This window comes from Pinus tabuliformis, chromosome 9, assembly GCF_031772625.1.
Source record: "Pinus tabuliformis cultivar Carrire ecotype Pingquan chromosome 9, CPIR1, whole genome shotgun sequence".
Lineage (NCBI taxonomy): Eukaryota > Viridiplantae > Streptophyta > Pinopsida > Pinales > Pinaceae > Pinus > Pinus tabuliformis.
The window spans coordinates 663272981-663287902 of record NC_142307.1 but is presented as its reverse complement, the minus strand read 5'-3'; the positions used below and the strand labels follow the sequence as shown (position 1 = coordinate 663287902).

General features: G+C 35.3%; 1 pseudogene; it reads right to left on the bottom strand.

The window, feature by feature from the left end:
* The window catches only part of LOC149150415 (ras-related protein RABB1c pseudogene), a 46630-nt pseudogene extending 35603 nt beyond the window's left edge, over positions 1-11027 (bottom strand).
* Between the last annotated feature and the right edge of the window lie 3895 nt (positions 11028-14922).

Below are 14922 nucleotides of genomic sequence, written 5' to 3'. Positions count from 1 at the left end.
AATGATTTTTTGAACCATTAAGCCAAAATTTCACTTGGAATATAAACCTTGACTAAACGATGCCTACGGCTCCATTCATGTATATGATCCAAAATGTAGGTAGATGTCGATTGTTTTAGAGAAGTGAAAAGTTTAGTATCCATGTCGTATCGAATTGGTCGTTGAAAATGTGTAAAAAATGTTGATGCTAAAGAGTTGAAATTATGGAAAGAAGCACGTGGTAACTCAATGTACCATTTTGTTGTCGAACCGATTAAAGTTCATTGGAAAAGGTGTAATCTAATACAATCATCTGTCAATGAATTCGACACAAACCAAATATGATATGTCATAATGTGATTTGATGGGTTGTCTCTTGATTTATCTTCAAACTTCATTATATCACTCGGTAACTTAGTAGGAATTTCCAGCCAAAATGGATAATAATAGATAGGATCATTCGTCAGTCGAGATAAATCTGGAAAATATAAGGTTGTGATGAATGGTAACTTCTGGTTAAAGTCTCGTTGCGGATTTTGATAACCCTGAGGGTTAAGTCCAACCCTTGGAGGAGGATACCTAGGATATCCTAGAATAGCTTGTGCGGTTGGTATTTGCATTCCTCTAGTGTAACCAGGGTGAGTCATACCAAGTTACTATTGAAATGGAATTTGAAAAGTATGACCCTAAAATAATAAAAATTCTAAATTTATTTTATTAGCGTTGTTTTTTAAAGTTGTTACTTACTCAATGGGTAAATGGATGTGAAACTGATGGTGTTATGACCTGACCCAAAACCTTAATGCTGTCGAACATGATATTGTGATCTTTCCATTTCGATGAATTTATAATTAGGGTAAGGAGAGAGTCTTTTCAATTTTTCAAAGAAAATGAAAAAACTCTTAAATTCACCATATATCTTTTCATGAATGCAAATTTTCAATTTCGAATGACCCAAATGCAGAAAATAACATTTAAAATTTCAATTTTCCCAATAACTCAAAAACCATGAAACTTTCCTTTAACATACAATCACTCAAAATTTTCAAAAATGCATAAGGAAACCAATCAAATCCTTAAAAAGAATTTCTTCCAATGAATGCCATGAATTTAATGTTTTCTAGAGTACAATTCTGAAAAACGTCAGCACTGAAAGAAGAATAGATTTTCATTTCAAGTTTAGCAAAAGAAGCACTTTCATAAAAAAAATACTCATTCTCAAAAAACATTGTTTTTCGTTAATCAAATTATCTTTCACATATGAGTAAAATAAACACTAAATCTGATTTTTTTGATAGAAGAAAGACAGGAATACAAAAAATCAAGACCAACCAATCCTTCTTTCGATAGATCCACAAAACACCAAATGAAGTTTTTACCCTAATTCATGAAAATAATAAATTTTCAAGAAGACTCTTTTACAACACTCAACCGAACTGACATAGACTTTCTGATAGACTTTCTGAAGGTGTCAACAAGTGTAATCAAACATAAAAAACAAAAGTTCCTAGACTTAGTGAAAGGAAAAGTCAAATTTTCAAAAATTTCATGTATGTTCACAAGCAATAGTTATATCCAATGTGCATACGCACTGTTGCTAAAAGCTCAGTGCACAGATATACACTTTATGGCTAAATATAAAGTGTGCCCTTCCAGAAAATTTTAGAAAAAAAAAAAAAAAAAATAATCACAAAATCCAAACTCTTGATATCTTTCAGACACTTAGACAGGGCTATGAGAAAAGGTTCAAAAGTCAAATTAAGGAGATGATGAAGAATGAGACATTCCCCAGTATGTTCACTAAGTTGTTAGGTGGACTAATCCTTCTTGCAGACAAGATGGATCTCCCTAGATTTCAAACAAAACCTAGTAACAAACATCAAAAGAATTGCTACCTTTCCTTAGCTTACAACTGATTGAAACATGTAATATGTGAAGAATCACTTACCTATTTAACAAAGTTCCTGTTGAATTCCTTTCAGTGCTTTCCACAACCAGTTTTTCCTCAATGCCTTAGAGGCTTTCCAAATGCTTTCCACAGCTTCTCCATGATGCTCCAAAAGAGACCTGCATAGACAAAAGCATTCAAAAGGATCAAAGCATCTCAAATATAAAATCAAAGGTAAATGAAGTTCTTAACTTAGCATACATCATAAGTTGAATCAATAATCAGTTATAAACCATGTGAGTGATCAAGGAATCTCACAAATAACATTAAAATAGACACAATTAGGAAAGAACAATTTCTTTGTATTGAATTCAAAGGAGAACAAGCTTACAACCCAGTTTCCTCGATGTCATAAGCCTCTTCCCATGATATCCAACCTTCTCCTTGGATGACAAGCCTTATAGCCCTATTTCAGCAGCATAAGCCTACCTTCAGTGGTCCTCTCTAACCCTCTGGCCTGTGATAGATTTATAGGTCAAGAGGAGGAGGTTTGAGATCCTCTTTCTAAGTGATGAGATCCTCAAATGGTGGGATAGCGGATCCACAAAGAGAGGGAATTAGCTCCATGATGAGAGGGATCAAGATTGAGAAAGCATCAACTCGAAGCTTTTAGTTGGGAAAGATTCGATTAACAAATCTTCTAGATTTTACTTGCATTGGGTCATGTGCGCAATACATAGTGTAAGACAAAGTGCACCTTTTCACTGACTTTAATGGTCAAGTCTCTGTATGCGTCAAAATTGCCTGAGGAACCAAGCAGGTACTCAAAAATAGGTTTTTGGGCCTTATAATCCATAAATTTCATTCCCTTTGGGATTCTTTAGCTTCTAGCCTTGCAGGGGAATGCTTTAGAACACTTTGATGGATAGAAAAATGCCCAGACTGATATTCATTTGCCTAATGGCGAAAAAATGATGTGTAGCAGCTAGCTAAGCACCAAGTTAAAACAAAGCACGACCATGAAGGAAAAACAACAAACGAAAGTAGCAACTACATAAAATTAATTCATGGAGCTCACATGGCTCCATGAATTAATTCAATTTCTTTAGAACATAAGACATCCATTAAAGGCTAAATCATATTATGCTTCAGATGAAGTTAGGGTTTTGAATTCAAATCAAAAGTTTGGCTTTATAATAACTTATATAGAGGATGCCACTCCAACATAAAAAAAATATGCCAAAAGACTTAAACTCGATCTTGATAACCAAATTGCGTTCTCAACTTGAGCATCTAGTTTGATTTAAACATTCCTTAGTCTTAGAATTGAATAGGCAGTATTGACACTAAACTTTATTTTTAAATATTTGATGCAAGAGAAATAATTTTAAATTTATAGAGAAACAAATTTCAAACTTTTATGTCAATGATTATGACTCATAAGAATTGATCCCTTGGGAGTATTGGTTTCCCTATATAATGGTGAGTTGGTATGGCACTTCCTCAGTATGTTCCACCTCACCGTGGTCTCCTAACAAGTTTCACATAATCAGTAAACGACCTTCCTAGAGCATGCGTCTCTTTCAAGGAACAGGACCGCATACCACAATTCATATGGTATTAGTTAAGACTTGATTTTTACGCTTAATCTTCCGTGCATCCAAGATATAAACAACATCTCTTGAACTAAAGCTAGATCAAAAGGAAAAAGGACGAACTGAGTAGCATCCACCCATGGTATTCAACACATTCAAATGAAACAAATGCGTCATCAACAGGTTGGGCACCAAGCATGAGAGTAATATTAAAAATATATTAAAAATTAAAAGGTCCAAAACAAGTGCATTATCCAATAAATAAATAAAATTATGAAGTGTATATGATACACCAGAGTCATGTTTTCATTAACCAGATGTACCATGCATTTTCTCTTGACATTGAAAAACGACAACCATGCTATGGGAAAAGCAAAACATAATCATCAATATACACCAATTCCTCACCCATGTATTAGTCAGTAGTTGAGACTCAAAATTCATGGACTCATCATTTTTTTCAAAAAGCATGCCAATAGACACCTTTATCATACCCAAGCATAATTAAAAAACTTCATATGGTTACATAGTATTCAAAACTAGAACTGGTGTTGATCGGACTGGTCCACCTATCAAACCAGGTTTCAAACTAGAACTAGTCAAATCTCAATGAACCAGTCATTAAAAAATTACATGAAATAATTAATTTTCAAGGAAAAAACTATTTTTAAGATTTAAAACCGTGATTCCAAACCAATAGAGACAAAATATGCAAATTTTTCTCATCTACATACCATGTAAAGGTGAATATATCAAAATGGCACCGAGTGCAATACATATCAACAACAAAATACATAATTAATGAGGCTCTAAATGGCCTCTAGAGTCCAAAAACAATGGTACAAGCTATGGTGCCATTGGCCTACTACAAGTCTACATATTAGTGATCTATTGGAAATAATACTTAGCGGGGGGGGGGTGAATCAATATTTACAAATCAATAACTTTTTCATTTACATAATCATATTTATATACGCTACTTCACATAAGGGAACTTGCATGTGCACGCAACTGTTCTTAAGGCAACCAGCGTATATCTAGTGAACTTATGATTCAGTTAATTCATCATATGTTGATCTTTAATCGGTTCATCAGTACTTTATTAAACATTAAATAGTAACCATGTGTTGTAATAATATAATAAACCATCACACATAAGCAACACACATGAACACCAAGATTTAAGGTGGAAACCCAATGTGGGTGAAAACCACCTGCTGTTGTCGTCTCTGTCTTCTTTTAATAATAATAAAATTTGTTTACAATATTGTACTGGTGCAGACTCATACCAGTACGCAGGCACCCACCTGCAGAAGGCTACAACCTTCTCTCGTTCTCCAGCTTCTACTAGAAGGGAGCTACAACGCCCTAGTTCTTGTACTAGCCGATATGTTTACTAGTACGTAGGCTCCGACCTACAGAAGGCTACAACATTCCCTCGTTTTCCAACTACTACTAGAAGGGAGCTCCAACCCCCTGGCTCTTGTACTGGCCGATATGTTTACCAGTATGTAGGCGCTGGCCTACAGAGGGCTATGACCTTCTTTCTTCCTCCAGGGACCATGTTTCATAAATTTTCAGACTGGATGCTCCTGGAATACAACACCACAATCTGAAGGCCTCATTTCATCAAATTTTCATACTTGACCCATCAACAACATTGAAGCTCAAAATAATAACTGCAATACAACCATCAAATACATCTGCATCAACCAATCACTGAAACTCAATCATCACTCTCTGAATCAACCACAACTTAATCAAACAATCACTGACAACCTCTGAACCTCTAACACAATTGAATCAAACAATCACTGAACCTCTGACACAATTGAATCAACCATTCATTCATACTTAATCAAATTCAACCAATCAACTGGAATAGATAGATCATTGTAACCAGTACACAGATATGAACCCAGAACACTGCATCAACAACCAGAACTAACTATAACCTCAAAAGGCATGTGTCAGAATGTATATGCTCCTTTAATGAAGCAAGCTTGCGTGTGTACACTACTTCCTTTTGCCCAACCTGCGTATACCTCTAAAGATATTGAATCATAAAACCTCTGAACCACAAACTGTACCAATCAGTGACATTCTAAAGATCTACTGTCATATTACAAAGTTCTAAACAGATAGCAACAAGGATCACCCTTCTTTCTCAATCAATTAATCAATGAGACACAAACTCTTTATGCATTCAGTTTTACTTTTAGATCTAAGAAGACTTCATTGACAGACAGCAGTAAAACAGCAGCACTAATCTGATAGATCAATCATCCTTGAACATCAAGTTTTTCTTTTGCATACGCTACTTGGAAGAGCCGAACCAACGTGTATACACATCTTCACCAAAGCAAACCAACGTATAGATCTGTAAATACTTACTTATAACTTCGCTACAATTCACAACTTTAGACATACCCAGATCATCACATATAAAGGATAAAACATGTGTTAGTAATCAGATCTAGCCCATCCATTATTAGATCACATAATGATAAGTCATTGTGATCTTGATCCATCATTAGATCTCATCCATCATCAAACACTTAGGTGCATACTTAGTTCAGATCAAGCAAAGCATCAGAAGCCCATAACCTGCATATTTTATCTAACACTTCATAAGATATTCAATACTTGCACACTTGGCCTAATGATCTTCTCCTCCTTATATAGTTTTAGGCCTTTCTCAATACCTTGGACCAAAACCACTTAGGACCAATACCTTGGACCAAATAACTAGGGTCAATACCTCGGACCAAATACCTTAGACAAAAATACCTTGGACTAAATACCTCGAACCAAAACCTTGGTTTTCCAACATGTACGTGCTTTTCCTCCTGTGAAAGTGTGTGTATATGTATACGCTCTTTTTGTTCCATGGACTAGAGTGTATACGTTGTTTTGACTAAGAGGACCTACGTATACTTCTTAAACTACTTTTCATCAACCTTTTCCTTCACCTTCTTTATTCTGATGAAAAGACCTTAGTTCCAACTTCCTGTTCTTCTATACCAATGCCATGTTACCTCTAAATAGACTTGATACACTCTAATTTTCCATATTACTTCTGACATGATTCCTTTGAAATTCCATGCATTTTGTCACATATGTAAACACAACTGCCATGCATTCTATCACATCTGATATCTCTCCTGTAGATTCATCTAGTTACGTAGATTCATCTAGTTACCATAAACAAGTGAGTTGTTCTACTACAAGTGGGTTTCTTTCAAGTACAACACATGTATCATAATGCCAACATGATCAACATGATCACTCCTCATCATGATCAAACTCATCACCACTACTAGACATGGTATCATCAACATTGGCTACATAAATAATCTAGCTAAGAGATTGAGGACTCCTAAGACTCCTCTACAACCTCAATAGTAGTGGCAGTAGTAGCAATCAAACTAGACATCAAAACTTCAAATCACCAATCAACATGATCACTCATGAAACTCATCATTAATTCAAGGCTACTATAAATGGGATCGTCAACAAGAGATACATAAACATCATCTAGCTCAAAGTCCCCAGACTTGGATTGCTCAACCTTGTAATATGAGAACAAGCTTACAACCCAGTTTCCTTGATGTCACAAGCCTCTTCCCATGATATCCAACCTTCTCCTTGGATGACAAGCCTTATAGCCCTATTTTAGCAGCATAATCCTACCTTCAGTGGTCCTCCCTAACCCTCTAGCTTGTGATTGATTTATAGGCCAAGAGGAGGAGGTTTGAGATCCTCTTCCTAAGTGATGAGATCCTCAAATGGTGGGATAGTGGATCCACAAAGAGATGGAATTAGCTCCATGATGAGAGGGATCAAGCTTGAGTAAGCATCAACTCGAATCTTTTATTTGGGAAAGATTCGATTAACAAATCTTCTATATTTTACTTTTTATTTTTTACTTGCATTAGGTCATGTGCACAATACATAGTGTAAGACAGAGTGCACCTTTTCACTGACTTGAATGGCCAAGTCTATGTATGTGTCAAAATTGTATAAGGAACCGTGCATGTACTCAAAAATAGGTTTTTGGGCCTTGTAATCCATAAATTTCATTCTCTTTGGGATTCTTTAGCTTCTAGCCTTGTAGGGGAATGCTTTGGAACACTTTGATGGATAGCAAAAGATCAAGACTGATAGTCATTTGCCTAATGGCGACAAAATGACGTGTAGCAGCTAGCTAAGCACCAAGTTAAAACAAAGCACGACCATGAAGGAAAAACAACAAATGAAAGTAGCGACTACATAGAATTAATTCATGGAGCTCACATGGCTCCATGAATTAATTCAATTTCTTTAGAACATAAGACATCCATTAAAGGATAAATCATATTATGCTTCAGATGAAGTTAGGGTTTTGATTTCAAATCAAAAGTTTGGCTTTGTAATAACTTATATAGAGGACGCCACTCCAACATCAAAAAATATGCCAAAAGACTTAAACTCGATCTTGATAACCAAATTGCCTTCTCAAATTGAGCATCTACTTTGATTTAAACATTCCTTAGTATTAGAATTGAATAGGCAGTATTGACACTAAACTTTATTTTAAATATTTGATGCAAGAGAAATAATTTCAAATTTCTAGAGAAACAAATTTCAAACTTTTATGTCAATGATTATGACTCATAAGAATTGATCCCTTGGGAGTATTGGTTTCCCTATATAATGGTGATTTTGTATGGCACTTCATCAGTATGTTTCACCTCACCGTGGTCTCCTAACAAGTTTCACATAATCAGTAAACGACCTTCCTAGAGCATGTGTCTCTTTCAAGGAGCAGGACCGCATACCACAATTCAGATGGTATTAGTTAAGACTTGATTTTTATGCTTAATCTTACGTGCATCCAAGATATAAACAACATCTCTTGAACTAAAGCTAGATCAGAAGGAAAAAGGACGAACTGAGTAGCATCCACCCATGGTACTCAACACATTCAAATGAAATAAATGCGCCATCAACGGGTTGGGCACCAAGCATGAGAATAATATTAAAAATCTATTAAAAATTAAAAGGTCCAAAACAAGTGCATTATCCATATAAAAAAAATAATAATAATAAAAATAAATAAATAATAATAATAATTTATAAAGTGTATATGATACACCGGAGTCGTGTTTTCATTAACCAGATGTACCATGCATTCTCTTTTGACATTGAAAAACGTCAACCATGCTATTGGAAAAGCATAACATAATCATCAATCTACACCAATTCCTCACCCATGTATTAGTCAGTAGTTGAGACTCAAAATTCATGGACTCATCATTTTTTTCAAAAAGCATGCCAATAGACACCTTTATCATATCCAAGCATAAGTACAAAAACTTCATATGGTTACATAGTATTCAAAACTAGAACTAGTGTTGATCGGACTGGTCCACCTATCAAACCAGGTTTCAAACCAGAACCTGTCAAACCAAGACTGATCAAATCTCAATGAACCAGTCATTAAAAAAATACATGAAATAATTAATTTTAAGGGAAAAAACTATTTTTAAGATTTAAAACCATGATTCCAAACCAATAGAGACAAAATATACAAATTTTTCTCATCTATATACTATGTAAAGGTGAATATATCAAATGGCATCGAGTGCAATACATATCAACAACAAAATACATAATTAATGAGGCTCTAAATGGCCTCTAGAGTCCAAAAACAATGGTACAAGCTATGGGGCCATTGGCCTACTATAAGTCTACATATCAATGATCAACATGATCACTCCTCATCATGATCAAACTCATCACCACTACTAGACATGGTATCATCAACATTGACTACATAAATAATCTAGCTAAGAGATTGAGGACTCCTAAGACTCCTCTACAACCTCAATAGTAGTGGTAGTAGTAGCAATCAAACTAGACATCAAAACTTCAAATCACCGATCAACATGATCACTCATGAAACTCATCATTAATTCAGGGCTACTATAAATGGGCTCATCAACAAGAGATACATAAACATCATCTAGCTCAAAGTCCCCATACTTGGATTGCTCAACCTTGTAATATGATAGAAATTTAAAAAGTTTAACATGTCTAACCAATGATTTTGGTTTGAGTGAAGGGTTCATCTCCTCAACCTCATAATGTGGTAGAAAAATATTAGCATGCCTAACCAATCATTTTTCTTTGAGTGAAGGGTACATTTTTTTAAGGTCATTGTAGAGCAGTTCAACAATCAATACCACCAACATCAACAAAGTTTAAGAATCAATTCCACCAACATCAAGGTACTTAAAGGAATTCATGCTCCCTATCAAATGCCAATCGCATACCCTCACGCATGACATAATCAAATAGAAACATTACAAACCCCCAAAGCATGAAATCATGAAAACCATTAACTCTGATGGATTTTGAGTGAAATCTAAAATTTTAGTTTCTCCATATGAAATCTAATGAGGTCGAAACCATTCTCAAACATCCTCAGTCATCTCATGGTAATGTTAAAAATTTAGTAAAAGGGTGAAAACGAAAGATAAATGAAATGTCATATTACCATTGATTGTCAGTGTTGCTATAGTTGAGATGTGTGAGGCAAATGAGAGGGGAGGCATGCTTTTCCTAGAGGCATTGTTTTAGGAGGGAAACAACCCCAAGTTTCCCTCAAAACCGCTTCAAAACTCACAAAAACGTATTATGTTGTGTCTGTGGCTGGCTTGGCAATTAATCAGTTGGTTTATGATGAAACCGACCAGTTTATGGCCAGTTAGACCCAAAAACTTTATTCCATAAGGATTGAAACTAGTTTTTCTATCGGTTAGATAACTCAGCCTAATGAACCGACTGGTTTGATTAGTTTACGATTTGAACCGATCGGTTTTGAATATTATGGTTATAATGATATCTTAGAATGTTCTCTTTAAAGCAATGATAATTTCATCCCTTTTTAGCAATACAAGTATTAGGTTTTAGCTAAAAAGGCTAGTTGAACTTATTGTTTGACATTTAACTAATTTTGTGCTAGCAAGTGCCCAGTTCAAATCCCCCTAGGTTAGGCGCACAAATCTATGCAACTAGTTTAATTGGGAATGGCATAAACTAATGTGGAAAAGCATCCCTTTGGTTTCCCACAAGGTTTGAAATAAAAAACCCAATGGATTAATCTATGCCGACAAGTTTAATTGGGATGTCATAAGCTAATGTGAGGAAGCATCCCTTTGGTTTCCCCACAAGGTTTAAAAGAAAAAACCTAAGGGATTAGCTCAACCAGTTATCCTCAAACTGGGAGTCCAAAGAAAGAGATGTTATAATCAAATACTAACTACATACTAACTTGCACATAATTGAATTTCAACTTATCATTTTTTTAAGAATTTGAGAATCATAACAACTGATTAATCAACACATAAACCACATATCGTGTCCCATATTTGAAGTTTTATTGTTTTGTTATCAATGGTAATCATGCGAGCACCAAACTCCACACCAATTGTCAAGTTGTGTACAGGCTGGAATCTCTTACCAGTGAACTGGAGGAGAATACATGATTTACCCTCCCCTACAACAACATAGGAAGACATCAAAAGAAATCCAATGTTTAATATTGGAATGGAGAAAAGAGTTAAGTTAAAAATTATAAATTGAAACTGAAAAACCATTAAAAATTAGAAGCACGGGGAAATTAGGCATCACACCAGGATTCTCTAATCATTTGAGAAAAACATGAATGAAAAGACAATTGGAAAACTATTAAAAGAAGCCAACATAAACCTATGGACATTTTTATCATACAATAATATGCCAACACTTTAGTATCAAAATAGAAATTTTCCATTTCTGAAGTGACACAATTAAAAATGACTAGCATAAATAACTAATTCATATACTTGTTGTACTTGATAGTTGGTCATATTTTTATTCTTGGACTATAGTGGCCATTTACGTTAATCATTTTTAATTTTGTCACTTATTATCTAGTCATATATTTTAATCCTCGACTAAATTAGTCATTTTGGTTTGTCACTTTTAGTTGGGTCACTTATGATCTAGTCATAAATTTTATCCCTAGGCTAAATTAGTTGTTTAAGTTAGTTGTTTTTAGTTGGGTCACTTAAAATTGCTCAAATTTAGTAGTAATTCACTTGAAATAATTGTGGTGACTAAACTTTTTAGTCGCGTAGTCATTAATCTCTCATTTTGTACTAGTGAGATATCATTTATAAATTGAATACAAATTGTATAAGGCTGAGATCACTTCTCACAGAGTGTGCTTTCTCATATCTTAATATTGTATCAATGTTGAATCGGAGAGAAAGGGGGTCAAATTACGATGGGAAACAACAATATTATCAATCTCGATATCTCAATATGATTCTCAATTATTTCTAGAGTATATAACTTACCCTAGTTCCAGAGTATAAATGAAATCTTGAAGCAAATACAGAGTGATACGATCTAGTCATATAATCATAAACATGAAGCAAATTAAGGTCGAATATGAACTGAAATAATAATCTCTAACCAAAAAACGTTGCTTTGTATACAACCACACAACAATATTCACAATGATTATCAGTACATCAATCATCAAAGCACTATAAAGAACAATGTATATGCAAAAAAGGATGATAGAGTATATGTGCATAAAGGCAAATGATACATTACAAATCAGGAACACGGCTATGAGGGGCCCTCCCCCAGGTAGTGCCTAGGTAGATTATTATCAAGAAAGGCAAGAAATCACAACGCAATCATGGATTGAACCAGTCTTCTATTAATCACAACCATATTAAAATAGGTCTATTAGTGCATGGCTCATAAAAAGCCTGAGAAACAAGATCAAAATCACAATATCGACTAGCTAACTCAACATCACAATGCCTAGTTCTATTTATAAGTATTACATAAAATATTACATCCAAATATTTCCTACAAGAGGCCATGATCTAGAGATAAGATTTGATCCTCTATTCTAGGAACAAAACTCCTCGTAATAGCCGAGATATCGAACAGGAGATCTCCTTTTGCCTTTCTAACCTTCGCCAAGTTCATTGTTGGTATGGTGAGACAGATCAATCTTGAATGTGCACTTGGTCAATATAAAAATAGGGTTTTGTTATGAATTCCTTACCAGTAGGCACATTATGGAACCCTCGATGCTTGAATTTGACTTTAGGTTTGCTCAAAGGGACTCAAATGCACACCCAGAAGAAAGGTGTTATGTTTCCATGTACTCACCTAATCTTACAATTTGAACTGTTATGTGATGGGAATTAATGCAATGTATAATGACCTCATGGTTCCTTTAGGTATTGAAACCTTTGTGCTAGTACTAGAAGTGAACTACATTTCCATCGCTAGCAACATAACCTCAAAATGCACTTAATCTAGTTAAAACAAAAAACAAAAAAAAAATTAATAAGTTAAGCAAGGTGTACCTCATCATACTAATTATAGGTATTTGAGGCCAATAATATGGATTTTTAGGATAAAAGAGATATAATAGTTAAGGGAATAGTATGGAAAAAGGATGGCTAGTGATGTCAATGTTGAGAACCAACACTCACCTGAGGATGCCATGTCATCATAGAACATGTCACTACCACATGTCATCATCTAATTGGGCCACATCATTTAACTATCATCTAGAAATGCCACCTGGTATCTCGACAATCATACCATAGCTTGTCTCATGTCGTGTTGTTGTTATGTTCTTTGTGTGCATTTGAGTTCTCACCTAGCAGTATGATATGCACCTTGGTGCCAAGGGCGAGCACCCTATGACTAGGGGCTTTGTCCCTTATCGCTTGCCACTTTACACTCATGCTGTTGTTTTCACATCTGATGGACTAGGCGGTCCGATAAGCGCTTGAGCACTGCTTGTTGACCCCTTTCGATCAAGAGTTGTGACCATAGGCTTTTCGCCCTACCACCTACCACTCATTGTTCTTACTCCTGATATTTTGTTACTTTTTTTAGTTTTGATCTTATAGGAAAGGGCCCAAGATGAAACCATGACTTAGCTGAAACCTTGCTTGAACTGAATAACTTTAAACTAATATTTCTCCTTATTCCTTTAGAGTTAACCTAAGCACCACATATTGTTGGAAAGGTCTTGGAGAGAGTTATCTAACTAAACACTTGGTTTAATCATTTGAAATAAGGAAAATAAGAAGAAATGTCTTCAAAGGTATTACCTTCATCTATGACCTCTATAACATACCCCCTATTATCCCAACCTCATCTAAGGGTAGAAGGAGGTAGTCACTGTGATGACCCAGCTCCCATTATGACGTTATGGAAATTGGATATAAATTTTTCAACGTTTTTCGACCTTCTCAAAATAAGAAACAAATGACATTGTTGTGTTCATCTCATCGAGACCTTTCCAATAATATAAATTTTGTTCCAATCTGGCTACCAGATCAAAATATATGGTTGATTAAATAGTGCCATGTCATCAGGCCTACCACATGGCATCCATTTGGTTTTCAAATTGCAAGTCTCGTCATGCCAAGTGGCAGTTACCTACCCTCTCATACGACATGCCCTTGCAATGAATGAACACCCATACATGGACAAGGGCAGCTTAGGTAGTTGCAGGCCCCTCCTTGGCCATGTCACCCTACTGCATAAAACCTCGATGGGTTTCCATACCACTCCCCATTGAAACTACCAAGGGAATCCCTTTAAGCTATGTGGTGATGCACACCTCTCTATAAGGCATAGCCTTCCCCATGGTCTGTGAATAAACACAATTATGCCACATGACGCCTGTACCCGTTGAAACGGGCCCACATGCCACGTCATCCCAATGCACAAAACCCCAGGCATTCTATCCAAACTATCTGAGGAATGGGGTATGAGGTGACGTCACCAATCTTAAGCATCGAGGTGGCGTCATTATGTCAGGCCAGGTGGTCGCACTCCCTTAATCGTGAGCACGATTGTGATCAAGATGGAAGACTTCATAGTCTAGATTGATTGTTTAGCAATGATAGTTAGTGGGCTCATTCACAAAAGCTTCTATTTCACTAATCCTTTTTATAGAGTTTTCAGATTCAATTTCCAAAGGTTTTAATTACACTATAGAGTTGAGTTCTGAGAGAGTTGTGATTCACAGTGTTAAGTATAGCAGCTATGACACTTGAATGAAGACAAGCATAGTAGAGGTATCAGACTCTGTTATAAGCTTACCTGCATATTATAAGGGACTTGGTTGGCTTTTTTATAATTTTATAAACAAGTTCCATGTCGTGGAAATGTGAAAAAAAAAAAAGTGATATTTCCACCATGTGGCTCTTGTCATATATGGTTTTATACTTTTTCAAAAAATTCTCTAAGAGTTCACAATGCTAAGATTCACTAGGACTTTACAAAGTTTTATTATTTAGTGAAAGACTCGCCAAGATCTTACAAGATTTTATAATTGAGTAAAATATTCGCCATGCCTGGTGAGAGATTCGCCAAAAAATT